The 21,422-nt window shown below is 36.2% G+C and overlaps 1 protein-coding gene across 1 annotated transcript in view; it reads right to left on the bottom strand.

Moving 5' to 3' along the window:
- The window catches only part of XIRP2 (xin actin binding repeat containing 2), a 353,649-nt gene extending 333,141 nt beyond the window's left edge, over positions 1-20,508 (bottom strand). The window contains exon 1 of the mRNA XM_072751844.1: positions 20,338-20,508. The gene's annotated coding sequence lies outside the window, so the exon portion shown is untranslated. The remainder of the gene's footprint in view (positions 1-20,337) is intronic.
- Between the last annotated feature and the right edge of the window lie 914 nt (positions 20,509-21,422).

Below are 21,422 nucleotides of genomic sequence, written 5' to 3'. Positions count from 1 at the left end.
CATACTCTTCCAATCATCACATTATCCCTTAAAATAGTATTAGTATCTCTGCTTTATAAACTAAGGAATTTAAATCTAGAATATTTATTTCACTGAGCCCAAATCACAAAGTTAGTAAGTGCCAAATTCAAGAAACATTATCTTAAAAATTATTTAATGAGAGCATGGTTTTGAAAGCACATTTTGTGGAGCACAAGTTTCTTAATGACATAACACTTATAGATAGGCTGGGATCCCTTTTGCTTACCTTCTTACAATGCTGGAGTGCGTCAATGGCTCATCTTAATTATAATAAATAAATCATTTATTATTGTCTCCCTCCCTTGCTGTATTATAAATTTCATGAGAAAACTGTACATCCTGTTGTGTTTCAGCTTTTAGAATGGTGCTTGGCATTATAAGTCCTTGATGTATTTGTTAGATAAATAATTGAATGATTATGCAGCAAGTCTCTAATAAAGGGAAATATTTCCTAGCATATGTCACAATTTTCACAGTTGAGATAATGCTAGGTTATAATTGTGTAAATTGGACCTCACATAAAAGAATGTGTGTGATCACAATCAAGTGTTAGTTTGATCTCACCATTTAGTTTTCACTAACATTTCATCTGAAGTTTTTGGGAAGTAATGACAGTTGCTATTGACTGCTTAGGGTTTGTGGAATAGAAGTTAATGCCTCTAATCAGCACAGTATCATGGAAAATAGTTTTGTTGGGTCTCTCAAGAATAAGTAGCCACATGTTATATGCCATCATGATTATATAATGATTATCTTAGCTAAAGATTATGTTCAGACCTCTGGTGCATGTGAAATTGTGCTCAATATATCTCATTTAGTCCTCACGACAAATATAATACTATATTATATGTCCCATTAATTCATCCATTTTGCAGATACAGACACTAAAGCTTAGACAGGATATTAACAGGATAGTGACTGTAGGCTAGTCTTTAAATCCATGCTGCCTGCCTGAAGAGAGGGATCCTAGCTACTACCTGGTACCATCATTAACCAGCATAAGATTCCATAGTGTACTAAATTCTGTGAATTATTTCTCACTAATAATATTGAAAAATAGATTGCCTCAGAAGAAAAGGGTTAATTTTAAGAAAACAAAGATTGAAACTTTTCCCTTAGCTTAAAGGAAGAGACTGGCCATATGCTGCTATATTTAGGGTATCCCTTTCCAAAATAGGTAATATGAACTATCGCAATGGTTAAACATTTTGTTGTCTGACCTCTGAAGTATCAGACAGTAGTGTTGGCATCTTAATGATATACAATAAGGAATTACACTAGAAAGTGGTGTTAAAGGGAAAAATTAAAACCTCCTTATTTTATTAAATTCATCTTCTCTTTGAATTTTCCCAAGAGTGATGGATTTCCTCCATAACACTCTAAATTTAGTTGAAAGTTTGAGTAAAGTAACAGAATAAAATCATGTCTTCCTCTCACCTCAAAGAGTAATCCTTGGGTGGAGCAATGTACAACAATTACATTCAAAATGTATTATGAGAAAAGTCTCAGAAAAAAAGTCTCAGATCTAACACTCAAGTGCTGAGAAACAATAACATTTTTTTTCTCTGTGCTATGCAACCTGTAATAGAAAAAGTCATTAGAACTAATAAAACTGACAGAAAACATTTTTTTTTTTTGCACCATAAATATCTCAGGGCTTGGTGTATGGCCTGGGAAGGGATGGAAATTTAGGGAAGAGCAAGAGTAGGGAGAGAAAGTGGAGGAAGGTGTCATCTTCTTAGCATTTTATATCTTTATAACTGACACAAAATTGCACATTCTTAAAGCAGGCAATTTGATAAATTTTAACACATGGACTTGCCCATGAAATAATCTGAACAATCTAGATAATGAACATAACCATCGCCATCAAAAAAATCCCTCATCCCCTCAGGTTCCATCAGGTAACTTTCATTCCATATCATTTTTCTGAGGCTCATCTGATAGTTCATTCCTTTTTATTGCTGAGTGGTATTCCGTTGTATGTATTTTCCACAATTTGTTTATCTACTTATTGCTGGTGGACATTTGGATTATTTCAAGTTTGAGCTACTGGAAATGAAATTACTATGAACATTTGTATGTTAAGGCTTTGTATGGACACATGATTTCACTTCCCTTGGGTGACTATCTAGAAGTGGAATGGCTAGGTCACGGAGGTATTTATTTAACTTTTTTTCTAATTAATAGGTTTTGGGGGGCAGTTTTAAGTTTACCTTAAAAACTTGAGTGAAATGTACAAACTTCCATACACACCTACCAGCCCCTCCAGTTTTCCCTGTTTTCAACAGCTTGTATTACTGTAGCCTATTTGTTACAACTGGTGAGCCAATATCGATGCATTATTGTTAATTAAAGTCCATGGTTTACATTAGGCTTCACTCCTTGTATCGTACATTCTATGGGTTTTCACCAATGTATGATGGCATGTATCCACCATTATAGTATCATATAGAGTAACAGTTTTGCTGCCCTAAAAATCCCCTGTGCTTTACCTACTCATCTCTTTTGAATGCATTTTTAAAAATTGACAAAGAAACATTCCAAATGTTAGAGGATCTATTCCCTTTCTGAAGCAGAAAGAAGCAGAGAGCAGGAAGAGGGCAGAGATGAAAGAGATGGAGTTAAAGTAGTTCCAGTGACCATCCCTTGCTGAGAGAACTGCAAATTGCAAAGCAACTAATGTCTCTTTTTTTCCTTTTTAAAACAGAATGGAAAAGTGAGGGTTAAAAAAAACTGAACATTATTCAGACAATGCTGACTGGGCAGGACTCAAGTACAGAATTTGCTACTCCTCTTAGGAAATACACCATCAGGAAAACTGGGACACAGGGATCATTTTTAAATGAACAATTAACATTTTAGAAGCCCAGCTCACCAGGGTGCACTGCTGGAATATAATAATATTTTACAAAGAAATAAATTAGCTAAAATGGCCTTTAACAGATTGTTCTATAATGGAGAGCACCAGAGCCTGCATTTTACCCTCTGAAATTCTAGCTCAGGCCATTTTCAAAGATCAGAACATGGAACGAGACAGAATCGGATTTGAGTGTAAGAGTTATGTCTTCATGGGATGTTCTGAGACATGCTGGGACAACCTCTGCTTTCCAAAATACCTCCTCCCTTGGCTTGTCACATTGCTTTCATACCATCTGAGAGGGGAAGGGCTGTGAGCTAATTTGCAGATGTTTCATGTTACTGTAGCTGCTTCTTTATATGCCCTTTTAGTATCACTCAGTTTGTTCCATCATTTCTTAGCAGAGGACACGGATTGGAGAAAAGGGAAGAAGGCCCAAAACAACATAATTTTAGACCACTGGGAATTTCTGACATGATCCGTTTGGTGGAAAAAAGCTTATGGCAACCAGAGAGCAAGCAGTATGAGGGCGTTAGGTACCCCGGAGTCAGGTAAAGAGGGTCTCTAGCAGTGGAAGAAGCAAGCCAAAGGGAAAATAAGAAAGCTGTAAACAACACACTGCATCTGTCCTATCCTAGGCATAAGACTCCCACCAGGTTCAATTTTAATCTGCCCAGAAGAAAGATAAAGGAAGGTAAAAGGGTAAATTTGTCAACAATCTTCCAATGAATCCAACTCACCAGCGTTCGTCTCTGTTTCTACCCCGACATGTTCTCCTCCTAAATATATCACATATTTCCAGAAAAGTGGGGAAAAGCAGGAGGAGCTGATAGAGTATAATTAAGTTGTTTGTTAGCTGACGCTGACCATGCCTTGCCCACACCTTTCTGATCTTTCAATGTAATTGACACTGTTAGTGTCTTCATCTGCGTCTGTGGGTTTTTTTTTTCTTCCTGTAAAAGCAAATATCAAGTAATTAACATGCTTCTTCCTCCTACTTAGCACTCCTCACAGTCAATGACTACCTGACTCCTTGGATGGGATAGTTTTGAGGCAACTGTTCTGCATGTTTCCCAGGATTTTCCCATGGGTTCTAAGCTCCTCTAGCCCCCTAAGGGAGCTGGCCCAGTAGAACACCCTTTATCCACTTCCTCCCCTTTCGAGGACCACATCCACATCTCTCTACAAGTTACGTGTGTTTCCCAAATAGGTTATTGTTCACTCAAATCTCTCTAATTCTATTCCTAGAATAGAAATCAGATAGTGAACAAAGAAGAAATTATTGTGTTACTAACATCTGGGAGTAATTAAAGATAATTTTTTCTTTTCTTGGTAAGATCCATTTATTAGGGTTACCTTTTTCTTTTCCTTTCTTTTTTCTTTTAGATTTGTACTTATTCATTCATGAGAGACATAGAGAGAGGCAGAAACATGGGCAGAGGGAGAAGCAGGCTCTTTCCAGGAGAGCCTATGTGGGACTCAGTCCCAGGACCCCAGGATCACAACTTGAGCCAAAGGACACTCAACTACCGAGCCATCCAGGTATCCCTAGGGTTACCTTTTTCAGGAAATATGGAACCAAGGCTTCAGTTAGATTAAACAGACATTTTAGGAGTAGTTATTATATGGCAGACATTTTACTAGGTTTGTTAGCATGTTGTTTTCTTCCTATAGCCTAATTACAGTCTAATTGCACTGGCAGCTATCATTTTCATCCATTCAATTCATAGCCTTTGTTTCTCTAGGTTTCAACAATCATGAGATAAAAGACAATATTACAGTAATACCCAATATAGAATATTTTCTGGTTATGTTTAGATTATTGGGTAGACTTCCAAAGCCCCCTTCTGAAAATACCTATACCAAAGCAAAAATATAGGAGGGAGGGTTAACCTTGATTGTTTTCACAGAGTATCTTAATCATGTAGCATATGCCATTTACATCTCCCTCTACCCTAGTTTTGCTTCCTGAAACATCTGTTGTCCAGATTATTGATTAAAGTCAAAGTGGCTTATTTCTGCTACCCTGTATCAGTGATGCTTTGAAAGTAACAGAATACTTGGTTCACAGTAGCTCAACACCAATGGCGCTGAATTATCTCCTATAACAAAAAGTTTGGCAGTCAACAATTTCAGAACTGATGCAGTAGCTTGATGCTATCTTCAAGGACCTTTTTTTTTTTTTTCCTGGTCTGCCCAACTCAGTGTGTTGAAGTATTATTTCTCATGGTTACAGAATGCCTGCTAGAGCACCTCATACTACAACATTTTAAGTGGTAAAGAAAGGAAAGAAACACTCAGTCAAAAAGGTGCTTTTCCTTGTTTTATTAGAGAGAACAATTTTTGCATAAATATAAGAAAAGTTCTCTTTTTGTCACATGCACTAGAACTGGATCGAGTAGCCACATCAACTACTTGCTAATAGAATATACAGATTGACTTAGGCCATTCATGATTTATCTTCCTAGCTTGGACAGAACTCAAATAAAAAAAATAGGTATTCTGCTGACAAATACAACAAAGGGATGGTTGATAGATGTAATGAATGCTGTTGTCTGCCATGCTCTATAGTACCCCTTGATGTCTACTAAAGTGCTTCTCTGCAAAAAGCCAGCACCATGATCTTGGTTAATGAGAATTCCTCTCTCTTTACTCTTTTAACCACTTTACTGAAGTATGACTGACACACAAAAATGCTATACATATTTAATGTACACAACTTGAGTTTGGAGAGAAGTATACCTCCATGAAACCAGGAATACAATCTACACTATAAACATATCCATTAACTCCCCAAATTCCCTCCTGCCTTCTTTATTATCATTATTATTACATTATTATTATTGTTATAAAAACATGTAACATAAGATTTACCCTCCTAAAGTAGACAATACAGTATTAACTCTAGACTCTATGCTGTGCAGATCTTTAAGATTTATTCATCTTGCATAACTGAAATATTGTATCTCCTGATCAGTACCTCCCATCTCATCTTCCCCTCAGGTCCCCAGAATCATCATTCTATTCTCTGTCCTATGAGCCTGATTGCTTTAGCTTCCTTATATAAGTGGCATCACATAGGATTTGTCATTTACTTTTGGATTGCTCTTTTAAGCATTGTAAAGTTGTGCATCACTTATTTATAATGTCTTACAGATTTTGGGGGGGAGCAAAATTCTTTCTATTTTCAGTCCTCTTAAACAGAGTAGCCCATGGTGATGAGTTGAAGGATCAAGAACCTTAATCTCCGTATTATGATCCTTCTTGTGATCAATATGGAGACACTATTACTGACCCATGCCTGTATATCTGCCTCCTTCTACACCTGGGATTTCTTCCTTTCTCACACCATCCCCCCAAGACTATATGAAACAGACCCCCTGGTGATACCATAGTCTCCAAAGAAATATCTGATTCCTAGAGTGAATACAATTTTTACTGCATATGAGACCCTCATATACACACATCCACCTAGATTTTACCTGTCTGTTTTTCTTATGTGTCTACCTCTTCTCTTTCAGGATTCTTAATCTACTCATATAACTTTATTTCTTATCAGAGTTATGAAGATAAAAGTTGAAAAGAGTAAAATTTTTTAGTCTCTGCTTTCCTGGCCTGAATTACCTTCAATTTTTCCTAAGACTCATATTTATTGTTTAAGTCAGAGGTAGAAAAACAAAAGATGAAAAACAAAGGCTAAGCTTCTGAAGACACCAAATTCAGCCAATAGGCTCAGTGAGGCATCATTTATCCTGTAACCATAATAAGATATTCAAGTGCAAAGGCTTCTTCTAATTTATGTTTATTTCTGTCCTAGATTCATTTTAAGTGCATAAATAAGAATGGAAACTGCATAACTTTTCTTTAATTATCTGCAAGGTGATTAAGTCTATAAAATAAGGTATGATGACATCTTCCAGATTGGCATGGCATTATTAATTCTAGAAATCTTTTCCAATGGCCCATCTTTCGCCTCCCAAAAGTTGACCTTGTCTGCAGAATTCTTTATTATACACTGTCTTCCTTGACAATCACATTTAGCACCACTAGGACATCTATATGCTGATGACTGCTAAATCTTTATTTCCAGCCTAGCCTAGATGTCTCTTTTGTTTTTTTTTTAATTTTTATTTATTTTTATTTTTTTTAGATGTCTGAGTCTGAACCAGCTATAAGACATTTTTTTCTTTATTATTCTATAGGTACTTTAATCACAGATCCAAAATTGGACGTATCTTCTTTGCTAAACCTGCTCCCATTATTGCTATCTTTATTTCAGGGCATTAAACCATGGAGCCACCCAATCTTTCAAATCAAGAATCTTAAAAGTTATATTTGATTCCCTCCTTCCTTAAATCTCCCACTTTGACAAGTCAATAATAGTCCTACAATATTAACTCCTAGCTATGTGCTGGTTTCTGTTCACCTACCTCCAAACTCTTACCCTAGTTAAAATCACCATCTGTTTTCACTTTGAAATTATTATATTATCTTTAAAATATTTTTTACTTTATTTAAATTCACTTAATCAACATATATTATTAGTTTCAGAGGTAGAGTCATGATTCATCAGTTGAATATAACAACCAGTAATCATTACATCATGTACCTCCCTTAATTTCCATCACCTAGTTACCCCATCTCCTCACCCCTCTCCCCTCCAGTGACCCTCATTTTGTTTCATATGATTAAGAGTCTCTTATGGTTTGTCTCCCTCTCTGATTTTGTCTTGTTTTATTTTTCCCTCCCTTCCCCTATGCTCCTCCGTTTTGTTCTTTAATTCAACATATGAGTGAAATCATATGATTATTGTGTGTCTTTGACTGACTTAGTTCACTTAGCATAATGGATGAAACTAGAGGGTATTATGCTAAGCAAAATTACTATGTCATCTTAAAAGTGATATTTTATCTACCAATAAGTCTAATCTCCTATGTTCCAATCTATACTCTGTAACACAGCCAGAGATTTTCTAATTATGTTTAAGACATAATTCTGCCCTGCTTCCTTACAACAATCAATTCTTCCCTTTACTCAGAAGATGAGCCCCAACTCTCAGTATGCTAACAAGTTTCCTTACTTATTATACCTCATTCTTATCGCACTTCATACCCCACTTTGGTACCACTTTCCAGAAATACCAAAATACTCAGGATGCTATGAATTGTCTACTTTGTTCCTTTTGCAGATGTTGCTATCATTCTCCATACTTCAGCATTCCCATATAATGGCTAGCTTGAGACCTTTAATGACACTTTCTCTCATCTACTTAATTAAGAAAACTTCATCTCCTCATTGCCATCACTGTAGTCAGTATACCTCTCTAATACAGGCCTTGGTTTTCTGGGTCTTCCTTCCTTTTAGACTGAATATTTCTTGGGGCAACAGAGAGTGTATTATTTACCTAGGGATACTCCAGGCAATATCCTACTAGCACAAGTAGGATCTCAGTAAAATAGTTGTTGAATGGATGGATAAACATGGATTATACATTTTCCCAACTACATTTAGTTTCTTGTTCTCTTCCTAAATTATTATGGATAATTTACACTCCTTTCCAGGTCTATATGCTTATATTCTCATGCTTATTCCAAACAGATTTTGGAGAGCATTACCTTGAAAACAAATCTGTAATCTATTTAAAGAAAACAAGGATAGGAAAAGGAAAGAATAAAGTAAAGAAAGGAAATGGACCTCTCATGCCTTGGTGTTTATACGGCTCTGGAGGAACTGAGCTCAGATCTTCACATTGCCTCTACACTTTTATACTGTAACAAGTCTCCACATATCAAAGTTGACATTTTTCTGACTCTATAATTTTCACTGATAATGCTTTATGTTAAAACAGATATACTTTCCAGGAAATGAAAATTACAAATTTGGGTTCATAAACTTGACTCCAAAATTTTTATATCCTTTGTGGAAATAATGCCAGTAAACATTTTAACTCCCTGTACTGTATGTACTACTTGAATGTATGATAAACTGAAAAAAAAAGTAGCTCCAAAGATATTTAACATTGATTTCAGTTTGTGAACCTCCAGATTGTTCTAGGCATGATTGTGAGCATTGTGAATTTGCTGGGGATGCTAAGCGCTGAAGCCAAGGGGATGAAGAAAGAGGAGTTTCTGAAGGAAGCTAAGACTTGTCAAATTCCTTCTTCTAGAAGGGATTAGGTCAACAAATTGTATTACTTGGAATTATGGCTGGAAAGAGGAATTTTTAAGTTTTAGAGCTTCAAATTCAGAAGTATATGCAGGGGAGAGGTGAATGACAAGCACCTTTAATTAATTAAAAAGAGGATTCAAACTTGCTGCTTAAATTCAAAATATAAGGTGTCCAAAGCAGTTACAGAGAATCAGGACATAAAGTGGAGAAATTAAAATCCAGAGGGACAAGTACAAGAAGAACTAGTGTCAAATCAGTCTCAATGTAGGATACCTGCCTCTGGTTTGATGTGTGCAGTTACCTCAAGCATGTCAGGTGTGATATTATATGTGGCTAAAATATTTACACTTAAAGGCAAGAGATAAGATAAACAGGGATTTGTATTCCCTTACTCTTTCTTCATTACTCTTCCAGCCTGGATCACTGGTTAGGAAATAGTACAAAAATACAGTCAGGCCTGGAAGGAAAAGTCTGTGATTAACAATAATAAAATAGAGATTTAATATTTCCCAGGCTCTTGAGAGTAAATCTTTTTAATGTTCTGGGAAACAGAATGCCAAGATCTTACCTGATAGAATAATAGTTCACCAAACTCATTCTTGTAGTGTCTATTCAAAAATGACCTCAATCCAATAATGTCACCCAGCCCCTACAATTGGAGAGGAAAGATTTAATAATTTTAAATCCTTTCGAGATATTCCAGAACCTTCCCTAAGGTCTTAGAAACTCTTCTTTCCTGTAACCCCTGCATAGACCAGCTCCACCCATTACCATGTAAGTACTGAAGACTTTATAGAAGGCAGTCTGGGGCCAGAAACTTAAGAAAACTGACATCAAATAGGATTTCTTTTCCTATAAAACTATAGCTCAGGGTTTGGCAAATATTAGATAATAAAGGTTTTTGAAGCAACTTAAATCCTTTGAATTTGTGAAGAAATGAATTTTATATAATCTGTGGACTAAGTTTATGTACCATTTTGACAATGAGACAAAGGGGAGTTCTTAGAATAATAAAACCAAGAGACAAGTGTAGGATTAGAATGAGCCAATACCAAATGCTGAAAAGGGAATTAGCACAGAAGAAATGCAATTTCATAGGATTTGTAGAAAAGCTTTACCATCAGCAATCAAAGGTCTACTGTGGGAGGAACTCGATATTTCACATGGTTGTGACAGCTGCTGTAGAAGCAGAGTAAATTTATGGAGTTTTCCTTTAGGAAGAAAAAGATAGAAAGCAGATTTTTAAAAGCCATATGGGCAAACTATAGCCCAGAAGCTTCGATTTGAAAGCGATCAGTTCATCCCAGACAATAACGCATAATGGGGACATAACCCGGACTAAGTGTTCTGATCTCAGGCCTGCACTAATGAGCTATACAACCTCAGACAAGTCTCCTGACAGCCTGTGTCTTGGCATTCACATCTGCAGGAGGAGGAGGCCACATTAAATGATTCCTGCGGTTCTTCCTTGTTCTGTGATTCAGTGAAATGCTAAAGAATCTAGGAGAAAATACATTTCAGACTGCCTCTAACTTTGTACAAATAAACCAAAAAAGCCATGGTTTAGATAATATAATAGAGACAACATTCTATCTGGATACTTTCTCAGCCTCATCCCCAACCCTGCATATAATCTAAGCAAGAATGTACTTGAAAAGTAACAGCGTGTTCAGTTGCCAGCATGAGTTGCATATTGGTTGACAGAGTCATCTTTCCTGTTTTGAGTGAGAAAATTTGAGAGGGTCATAAAAGAACTCTATTCAAGGAAGGTCAAAAAAAAGGCAGAGCACATTATTACTCTAAACATGGCTTAAAATAGAGCTACACTGGTACCATTTCTAACAAAATGCTTATGTATCCACAAAAATAGTTCTGAAAGATTCCAGTTTCTTTTGGGGACAGAGGGCAGGAAAAGAAATAGGGTAGTTTTTACTTTTTTCATGTATCTTAACCATGTGAAATTAGTAGGCAATATTTCTAGAGTCCCACACAAACATCATAAAGATGCATAGAGAAGAGATCAGTTGTGGCCCTTGCATGTTGCAGTAACTTGTGGGTATTTGTGGTGCATGTCCTCCATCTGACCAAGAGATGCAAACAGAAAAAGAGATGGGGCCCCCCAACTCACCCCCAGTCCACATTCTTGGTTACTTTTCGAAACATTCCCTAAGTAGAGAGCATTAGGTAAAGCTAACCTCTTCTGATATGTTCCCCAATGTCTTCAAGATCAAGAGAAAAAGAGTTTGGTAAAGTGTTGAGTGACCATAAGGTCATTAACTTTGAAGATAAGGACCATATTGCTCATACTTTCAGATGTATTCAAGCTTCACAGGCTGATTTACTAACAGAACCTCGTGAAATGTTTCTGTCACAAACTGGCAAACCATACAGTTTCAAGAAGTAATACCCCCATGACCAAACTGTCCTGGCAGCCTATGCCCACCTATGATTTTTTTAAATGCTTTTTTATTCCCAGTAAGCCAGTGTGAAAGGCAATATGGCCCAAAAATGGACTCTAATATTATAAAGTAACCAGCTCACATTTACTTGTTTTGGCAGTTTGGCAGGACAGGACCCCTGCTTCAATGAACTATCTGCAACAACAAAATTAAGGATGGGAGACACTCCAGGAAGGAAGAATATGGGGAAGATTCATCTTAGATTATTTACTTTTTAAATATATTGTGCCAAAGACAACACTGTGGGGGAGTTGGCTGCCCAACAGATTGTGTTTAAAAACATGGAGGTGTCCTAACAGAAAATAATGGAAAACAATAGTAGAGTGAAATGAAGAATTACACACCTGCACAAGTTCCCAACCTTCATTAGCATCATTTATCAAAATAAAACACGGTAGCTTCAGTGTGCTAAGAAAAATTGAGTGTTGCTTCCCAGCTTTGTTCACCCCCACTGAAAAATATTAGGCTATTTGCAAACCATGTTTCTTTTTGTTAATGCGAAACTGTACAAATCTGCATCCCTAGGAAGATAAAATGTTTCACTATGGTGAGTGACAAACATCCCTGGATTTAGCGTGACAACTAACACAAAGTAACAGCCTGCCCTGCAGAAAGCTGCAAAAACAAGCCCACTCTGAGAAGCAGTCAAGGGTGTCTATTTTCTGTTTTTTATTCCATTTTCTTACATTGTGCAATGTAAAGAGCCAATTACCCAATGCTTTATGAAGACTATATAAGTGCGCTAATTAGATGGTCTAGTTATCTGAGGGATTCTGAGTTCACCCTTATCTAGGTTCAGATAAAGAAAGGAAAATTGGAGTCATCAGATCATAGAACCAAAAGCGAATAAAACACATTTTTATACAAACACAAATAATAATAACTCCCACCGACTAATTTCTGGTGTCGCTGTTTAGTAGGCTGTTGAATCACTAAACAAAACACAGAATTTGCAAAATAATATTTAATCAGAAAATAAATAATGTGATGTTATAAGAATGCTTCCTCATAGAGCATTCAAGTAGAATTCTCTCTGTAATTCAACACGTTTCAAATGACAGGACTTGCATTGTATTCCTTAGGGCATGAATCCACCAACACAGAGATCTCATTACAGCATCACAAAATGTTTTCTGATATCCAATTCCATCCCTCTTTTTTAAGGCTCCCTGGACTACCTTAAATATACCTGGTCTCCTACTGGAGTTCAGGTTTCCCTGGAGCCAGGGTAATTCTAAGAGTTACCTGATGCTCTCTTCTAGGCCTCCTGCTCCCCTGACCTTACCCCGCCCTCTATGCTGCTCAGCCTGTAACTGACCATGTCAGACAGACCTTTCCTTTCCTGGGTTCCTTTCTTGCTCTACTGTCCTTACTTGCCCCCTCCCCAGGTCTCTCTCTCTCTCTTTTTTTTTTTACTTCAACCTTAGGGTATCCTTTACCTCTTCTCCTCCATGCTTTTCAAGACATATGTGTTTTTCATGATGTTTCCGACTATATACTTTCTTTACCATCTGTAAGGAATGATGAATTAAATTTCCCCTGTAGTTCTGACCATACCAAACTATAGTTTTAAAATTTAATCTGTTGATTTTCCTGTTAAAGAAGCAGTCTCAGAATTTCAAGTCTGACAATAATTCAGCTACCAGATATTCACAGTTAAGATGGAAAAAAATGAAACGACACTGCATTTTTTCCAAGTCAATGCTTTTTTTTTTTTTTAAGCTTTAGGTACAATTACTATGACCAAGAGATAGTTGACTTATATGACTTGGAGGTGAAATTATTTATTCTCCTTCGTTTTGTGAGCTTGTTTTAAAGTCTTTGACCTAGCTCCCAAGTGATTATGCTAGTAACTGCCTGCTCTTAGAAACACAGGTGAGGGTGTTGTAAAGAGATATTTGGCTTGAACATGAAATTTCCAATGGATTCCCTAACCTTCCAGAAATATGCTACTCATATCTTTTCTTATAGGGTATAATTTTTCCATAGAGAATGCAAATTTTATGAATTCCTCAATCACCCAATATCCCTTATAGGTAAAGAAAGTACTCTTTAAGATTTTATTTATTCATGAGAGACACAGAAAGGGAGGCAAAGACACAGGCAGAGGGAGGAGCAGGGAGCCCAATGTGGGACTCAGTCCTGGGACTCTGGGATCACACTCTGAGCCAAAGGTAGACGTTCAACTGCAGAGCCACCCAGGTATCCCGGAAATTAATCTTCACTATCCTTCTCCATCTTTTGTCTGTCAGGTGCTTATTTAAAAGCTTTTATATGCTTGGTCTTACTTAATCATCACACATCCTGTAATAGAAATGTCATATCCCCATTTTCTCACATGAGGAAACTAAAGTTGAGAGAAGTAAGTTTATTTGCCCAAAGTCACACCAAGAGTATGTGACAGAGGGTCCTCTTATGTGTTGACTAATAAATACCAACCTGAATCAAAATATTTACTTGTCAAAAACGAAGACTTTGAGTCTTAACAATATGTAGTATATCAAGTGTGAGAAGTGTATTATTCAAAAACCTCATCCAGTTCTGCTCCTTTTTTCTTTCATATAACTAGATAATAGGTATATCTTTTTATTCTTCTCTGTCACCAACCATATAAGTTATCTGGAATAGTCAATAATTTATGAGACTTACATCTTTTGCATATGTTCAGATAGTTTCAGAGAGTCTTCTCTTGCTTAAGAATCAATATTATGAAAGATCCTTTTCATCTACTGATTAAAAAGACAAATTGGATTAAATTAAATTTTTATCCATTGACATTGGTTCAACAGTTTATGACATGTTCTTTCATGTTAAAAGAACTACTTCAGTCTAAGAAACATTTTTTTCATTTCTTAACAACTGAAAATTCTGTTTTAATAATTTTACCAAGTTCATCTCACTAATCGAATAAGGAAAAAAAGGGTTTCCTTTTTTCTGGCTTCCTTATTGTCATGTATTTTTCTCTTCATTTATGCACATGTTTTTTTGCATATGACACCTGTCGTTTGCAAATTACTTTGGCATGTGATCAGGTATGGAAGACATACACATTTTCAAATAATTTGCACATTTTATAAAAGGAAAAATTTACTCTTTAAAAACTATTCTGATATAATGTCAAATAACTGTAAAGCAATTGCTTCAAACATTAAAGATTTTATTTATTTATTCATGAGAGACGCAGAAAGAGAGAGGCAGAGACACAGGCAGAGGGAGAAGCAGGCTCCATGCAGGAAGCTTGATGCGGGACTCAATCCCAGGATTCCGGGACCACGCCCTGAGTCAAAGGCAGATGCTCAACTGCTGAGCCACCGAGGTGTCCCACTTCAAATATTTCTAAAAACATGTAGTTTGGCAGAATAAACTATTAAATATCCTTGAAAATAATTGCTACATTATTTATTCATTTTGTTTTTCTTTGCTTTATAGGAGATGCCTTGGAAGAAATTTAAACTAGATTTTTAAAGCTATATATGAAAATGCACACACACAAATATTCAATTTTTAAAATTTTAAGTGAAATAATGAGTAGAATTGATAATGAATTTTTCACCTCAAATATAAGGCTTTCTTAGAAATAATGCACCTAATGCCTGTTAAAATCTATGAATGCTTATACGAAAAAGAAATACTTAGGAATAAACTTAACCAAAGCAGTAAAAGATCTTACACCCAAAACTATAAAACATTGATGAAAGAAATTAACTGAAGGAGACACAAACACATGGAGAGATATCCCATGGTCATGGATAGGAAGAATCTTGTTAAAATGTGCATAAAGGAATCTACAAATTCAATAGAATTCCTACCAAAAGATCAATAGCATTTTTCACAAAGCTAAAACAAATAATACTAAAATTTGCATGGAACCACAAAAGACCCTGAATGGCTAAAGCAATCCCAAGGAAGAAGCACAAAGCTGCAGGCGTATCACAATCCCAGATTTCGAGATACACTACAAAGCTGTAGTAACACAAACAGAATGGTACTAGCCCAAAAATAAACATGCAGATCGATGGAACAGAATAAAAACCCCAGAAATAAACCCATGATTTATATGGACAATCAATATATGACAAAGAGGCCATATACAATGGGGAAAAGACAGTTGTTTCAATAAAAGGTGCTGGGAAATTGACATCTGCATGCAAAGAATGAAAGTGGACCACTTTTTCATATCACATAGAAAAATAAACTCAAAAGGGATGAAAAACCTAAATGTGAGACCTGAAGCCATAGCACAGGCAGATATTTCTTTGACATTGGCTGTAGCAACATTTTTCTAGATATGTCTCCCAAGGCAAGGGAAACAAAAGCAAAAATAAACTATTGGTAATACATTAAAATTAAAAGCTTCTACACAGCAAAGGAAATCATAAACAAACAAAAAAACAGCCTACTGGATGGAGAAGACATTTGCAAATGATCTATCCAATAAGGAGTTAATATCCAAATATATAAATAACTTATGCAACTCGACACCAAAAAAACACTCTAATTTAAAGAAATGTACAGGGGACCTGAAGACATACAGATGGCCAACAGACAGGTGGAAAGATGCTCAACATCACTCATCATCAGGGAAATGCAAATCCAAGCCACAATGAAATATCACCTGATACCTGTCAGATTGGCTAAAATCAAAATGAGAAGAAATAACAAGTGGTAAGAATGTAGAGAAAGAGAAACCCTCATGCCCTGTTGGTGGGAATGTAAATTGGTAGAGCCACTCTGGAAATCAGTATGGAGCTTCCTCAAAAATTTAAAAATGGAAATAGCATGTGATATATAGCATATAGCAGGGATGCTATAATTCCACTACTGAGTATTTACTCAAAGAAAATGAAAACACTAATTTGAAAGATATATGTACCCCTATGTTTATTGCAACATTATTTACAATAGCCAGACACAGAAGCAACCTCATTGTTCATCAATAGAAGAGAGAAAAAAAATGGCACGCACACACACACATACACACACACACACACAATGGAATATTATACAGTTATTTTTAAAAAATGAGATTGTGTCATTTGAAAGAACATAGATGAACCTATAGAGGGTATATTGCTAAGTGGAATCAGTCAGACTGAGAAAGACAAATATGATTCCACTCATAAGAAAAGTAAAACAAAATGAATAAACAAAAAGCAGAATCAGACATGTAAATACAGAGAACAAACTAATGGTTGCCAAGGGCAGGCGAATGGAGAGTTGGGCAAAATGGGGGAAGGAAGAGGGACTTACAGGCTTCCAGTTATAGAGTGAATTAGTCACAGGAATAAAAGGCACAGCATGAGAAATATAGTCAAGGATACTGTAATGGCAAAGTAACAGGGCAGATGGTAGCTACACTGTGGTGAGCATAGCATAATGCATATTGTAAAGTCATTAAGTTGTACACCTGAAACTAATATAGCAATGTGCGTCAACTATACTTAAAAAATCCTATTTACAATATTATATTGAAAGTTGAGGGTAATCTTAAAATTTTTTGATTTAAGTAATACTGAGTTCTGAATTGAAATTCATATTTCCATTTCATAGAAATACATGGTTTTTATTCTTTAGCAGTTTCTGAAGCCAGAACAGTTGGATTAAGAGTGCAATGAAATTTAGCATTGAAATAAAAAACAAAGTGAGAAAAAGTGGAGATTGCCATCATTGCATTATGTTCAATTAAGCAAGGCAATTTAGTTGAACATATATATTCCTATGTATCATCATACTTTTAGAGACTATGACCTTGAACATTTTAACAGTTCTGAAATTTGCAGATATTCTGGCATAGATCATTATAACATAGATCCATTTGCTTCAAGTAATTCCAGTCATTTATTCACAAGAAATTAAAGAAATTTTCATTTAACTTAACTTTTTCTTATGCAAATGGTATAATTTTGTCTGCTATGGGAACCGGAAGAGACAGACAACTATTCTTCTGCTTTTATATCATTTTGTATTTTTCCTTGGAAGAGCTGACCATTTCCTACCATATATTTGAAATGTCTAAAACACTGATTTGGAAAAGGCTGTAAACATGACACCAATTTCAGCAAAAATATTAACTCTTCTGTAGTTTGGGAAAATGTGCATTAGAAAATCGGAATTTGGGCAGCCCCGGTGGCTCAGCGGTTTAGCACCTGCCTTCTACCCAGGTCCTGATCCTGGAGACCAGGGATCGAGTCCCACGTTGGGCTCCCTGCATGGAACCTGCTTCTCCCTCTGCCTGTGTCTCTGCCTCTCTCTCTCTCTATGTCTCTCACGAATAAATAAATAAAATCTTAAAAAAAAAAAGAAAATCTGAATTTTTAAAATAGATATAACAATTTAAGAAGCAACCCTCATATTTTCCTTTTTAACACAGATAAGTGGTAGTTATTTGTATTGAATTATAAAATATTAATTTGGTTAAAAATGTAATGAAAATTTATGACATTCTTTTAACAAAAGTATAATGTTCTGTGAAAAGTAAAACAAGTAGTGGTTTGATTTCTTTTTTAGTAGTTGTTTAGTTTTTAAAGCATTTCCTTATATATTTCCTTAGAAAACTCTTTTTACGACCTTGAAGATATATCAACTCTTCATATCACTCTCCATTACATTATTCATAGAAAGCAATTATTAAGATAGTTAATATGGAGCCTGTGGGTGGCTCAGTCAGTTAAGCACCTGACTCCTGATTTCAGTGCTGCTCATGATCTCAGGGTCATGAGATCAAATTCCACGCTGGGCATGGAGCCTGCTTAAGATTCTCTCCATCTGCTTCCTCCCTTACACATGTGCATGTGTGCTCTTTCTATTTTTTTATTAAATATTTTATTTATTCATGAGAGACAGAGAGAGAGAGAGGCAGAGGCACAGGAAGAAGGAGAAGCAGGCTCCCTGCAGGGAGTCCCATGTGGGACTTGATCTCAGGACCCCGGGATCACAATCTGAGCCAAAGGCAGATGCTCAACCGCTGAGCCACCCAGGCATCCCCGTGCTCTCTCTCAAAACCAAACCAAACGAACCAAAAAATTCTCTCTCAAAGAAAAAAATAAACATTTAACATGAGTTCCACCAGACATTTTTAGGACATATATAATAGTTCTTTGTATGATGCTGCAATTTTTTTCAAAAGTAAAATCATATTAAATATACTTGCATTTTTAAGTAACAATATATAGTAGACATTTTACATATGTGCACATAAAAATAGATCTTTTTAAAGGTACATTGACATTTTGGGCGTAGGGCTCATATAAGTAAACAATATATTTAAAATTTTTCTTTGCTGTATTTTTAAAAAGCCACATTAATTTTTACCCATTTTAGCAGTTTCTCTTATTATTGTCATAATACTTGGTTGTTTCTTTGGACTTTTGACTCCTACAATATATGAAAATAGTAACTTTCCCACCTTTGTAATATTTATACTATTTTTTCTCACATTTATTAAATTGCCTAGTATTTGTAGAACGAGGTGAAATCGATTTTTATGAGTGGCCTGTGTTTGGTCCTGATTTTTTTTAAGATTTTATTTATTTATTCATGAGAGACACACACAGAGAGAGAGAGGGGCGGGGGGCAGAGACATGGGGCGAGGGAGAAGCAGGCTCCATGCAGGGAGCCCGATGCGGGACTCGATCCTGAGTCTCCAGGATCAGGCCCTGGGCTGAAGGCGGTGCTAAACCGCTGAGCCACCCGGGCTGCTCTGGTCCTGATTTTAATAAGAGTAATTGACACCTTTGCTATTAACAATGTACTGGTATTGGTTTCAGGAAATCTCTTACTCTAACTCTAAATCTCACCCTAGCCCTGATACTTATCCTTAGCTTAAACCTTAATTATGTTCAGAATTTTTCTACCTAGTTCTGGTTTTGCAAGAGTCTATTTGTTTTAAAATCAGAAGAAAAAAAAAGAAAAATCAGGAGTACAGGGCAGCCCGGGTGGCTCAGCGGTTCAGCGCTGCCTTTAGCCTGGGGTGTGATCCTGGAGACCCGGGATCGAGTCCTGCCTCCGGCTCCCTGCATGGAGCCTGCTCCTCCCTCTGCCTGTGCCTCTCATAAGTATATAAATAAAATCTTTAATAAAACAAAATAAAATCAGGAGTACACCTTACGTATCCTATTTTTTTTATTGAAATTATTTTTGGAGAATTTTTAAAAGTTATTTAATTGTAATTCACTTTCCTCCTTGATAAAACAGCTGTGTTTGGATCTTCTATGTATCCAACCTCAGAGTGGATTCTCCTTGACACCTTTCTACTCTTCAGGAGCCCTGTTTCTTCCAACATGCACCGATTTTATTCCCTGAAAATAACAACTTTAAATAGGTGGATAGGTCCCCAGACTGGCTGGCAGAAATCTACTTTGCCAGTGATACAAAGATGTAACTAGATTACTAATAGTATGATTTCAGCTCGTTACTGTAGTTAGAACTCATAAATTTAAGCTCTAGACAGATCCCAGCTGTTCTTTTGGCACATGTGAGTGTTAGCAATATGGAGGGTCAATATATTTCCAACATTTCTTAGAACTCAGCAGGATTTTAAATTAATAATGCCTGTCTTCTAACCAGTCACCAAAGCCATAGCTGTCCCGCCTGCCCAGCAGGCCTATGTCATTCCTGGCCCCATGGGTCTAAGAGCTTCCCTAATGCTTTCAGCGTCCTGACATACCACAGGATCTGTCCATCTGCCAACCCTTCTCATCAACACTGCCCTCATCCTCGCCACTATCAACTCTACCTTAGACAAATGCTATTGTATTTCCACTCTTGACCTTTTAATTTCCCCTCTATTCATTTCCTTACAGCAGCCAGAAGGATATCAATAAAACATACCTCAGATCACATCACTTTCTCTTGCAAAACTTCAAATGGTTTTCACTCGTATAAAGGATAAAACATCACATTTTACCATGATCTACAAGGTCCTTCAGGACCGACCTACCTCACCATCCTCAGTTGATAAAACTTACAACACTGAAGCCTGTCTGTACTTCCCTTGTTTTTGACAATCTTGCCAGCATTTTCTGACTCTGGAACGGTTCGACCTGTTATTATCTTCATGTGGGAGGCCCTTCTCCTGACTCATTGTCTGGATAATTCCATCTCCGGGTCTCAGTTTCAATGACACTTTCTTAAAGAAATCTTCCCTCATTCCTTAAGCTAAATTCCTACCACCTATTATGTATCTCAGTGCACAAGATTATTTTTCTTTCCCTATTACATATAACAATTGCATATTTCTAATAATTCCCTTATATAAAATCATATGAGTTTTTTCCTCTCTGTATTTTAAGGATCTATGTATAGAAAGGTATGGTGTTCAATAGGTATTGTCAAAATTAGAGAGTAATGAATAAATTAACGGATGAAATGAATATATTTCACTAGCACTAAAGATTTGTCTCATCTGCATTTGACAACTCTGGTCACCATCCAGAAAGTGTGTGGCATCATTATTCCTCACCTTGTTCTTTGTCTCAAATCCAGTCTCAAGGAACATCCATTTTTAGCTTATGATTTTGGACTCTCAACCGTATTTGAGACAAGGCTGACATACATCCACCAGCCTTTTAAGGCCATGGCTATGGCCTACTAAATTTCTCACATCTGCCTTTGCCTCCATTCAACCAAGATCCAGATGCAGAAATTCCTACTCAACAATAACTTTTGTTACCAGCCTATATTTTGAGTATATATTATCCTATTAATGATCTAAGGTCTTTCTTTACTCAGTAATCCTCCACATCCTTTGGTATATACCTTACTATATATAGAAGTTAAAGAAAGCATTTTAAAATTCTTACATGTGTGTGGAGTTTTAAAAAGTAATTAGTATTTTAATTCAGTCTTTCCACCTCTAAAAAGTATGGCAGCTATGCAAGTCTGAAGAGATGATTATCTCTTCATATAAAAATGTT

Source organism: Vulpes vulpes, chromosome 3 (assembly GCF_048418805.1).
Source record: "Vulpes vulpes isolate BD-2025 chromosome 3, VulVul3, whole genome shotgun sequence".
NCBI classification, from domain to species: domain Eukaryota; kingdom Metazoa; phylum Chordata; class Mammalia; order Carnivora; family Canidae; genus Vulpes; species Vulpes vulpes.
This window is presented reverse-complemented; position numbering and strand designations above follow the sequence as displayed.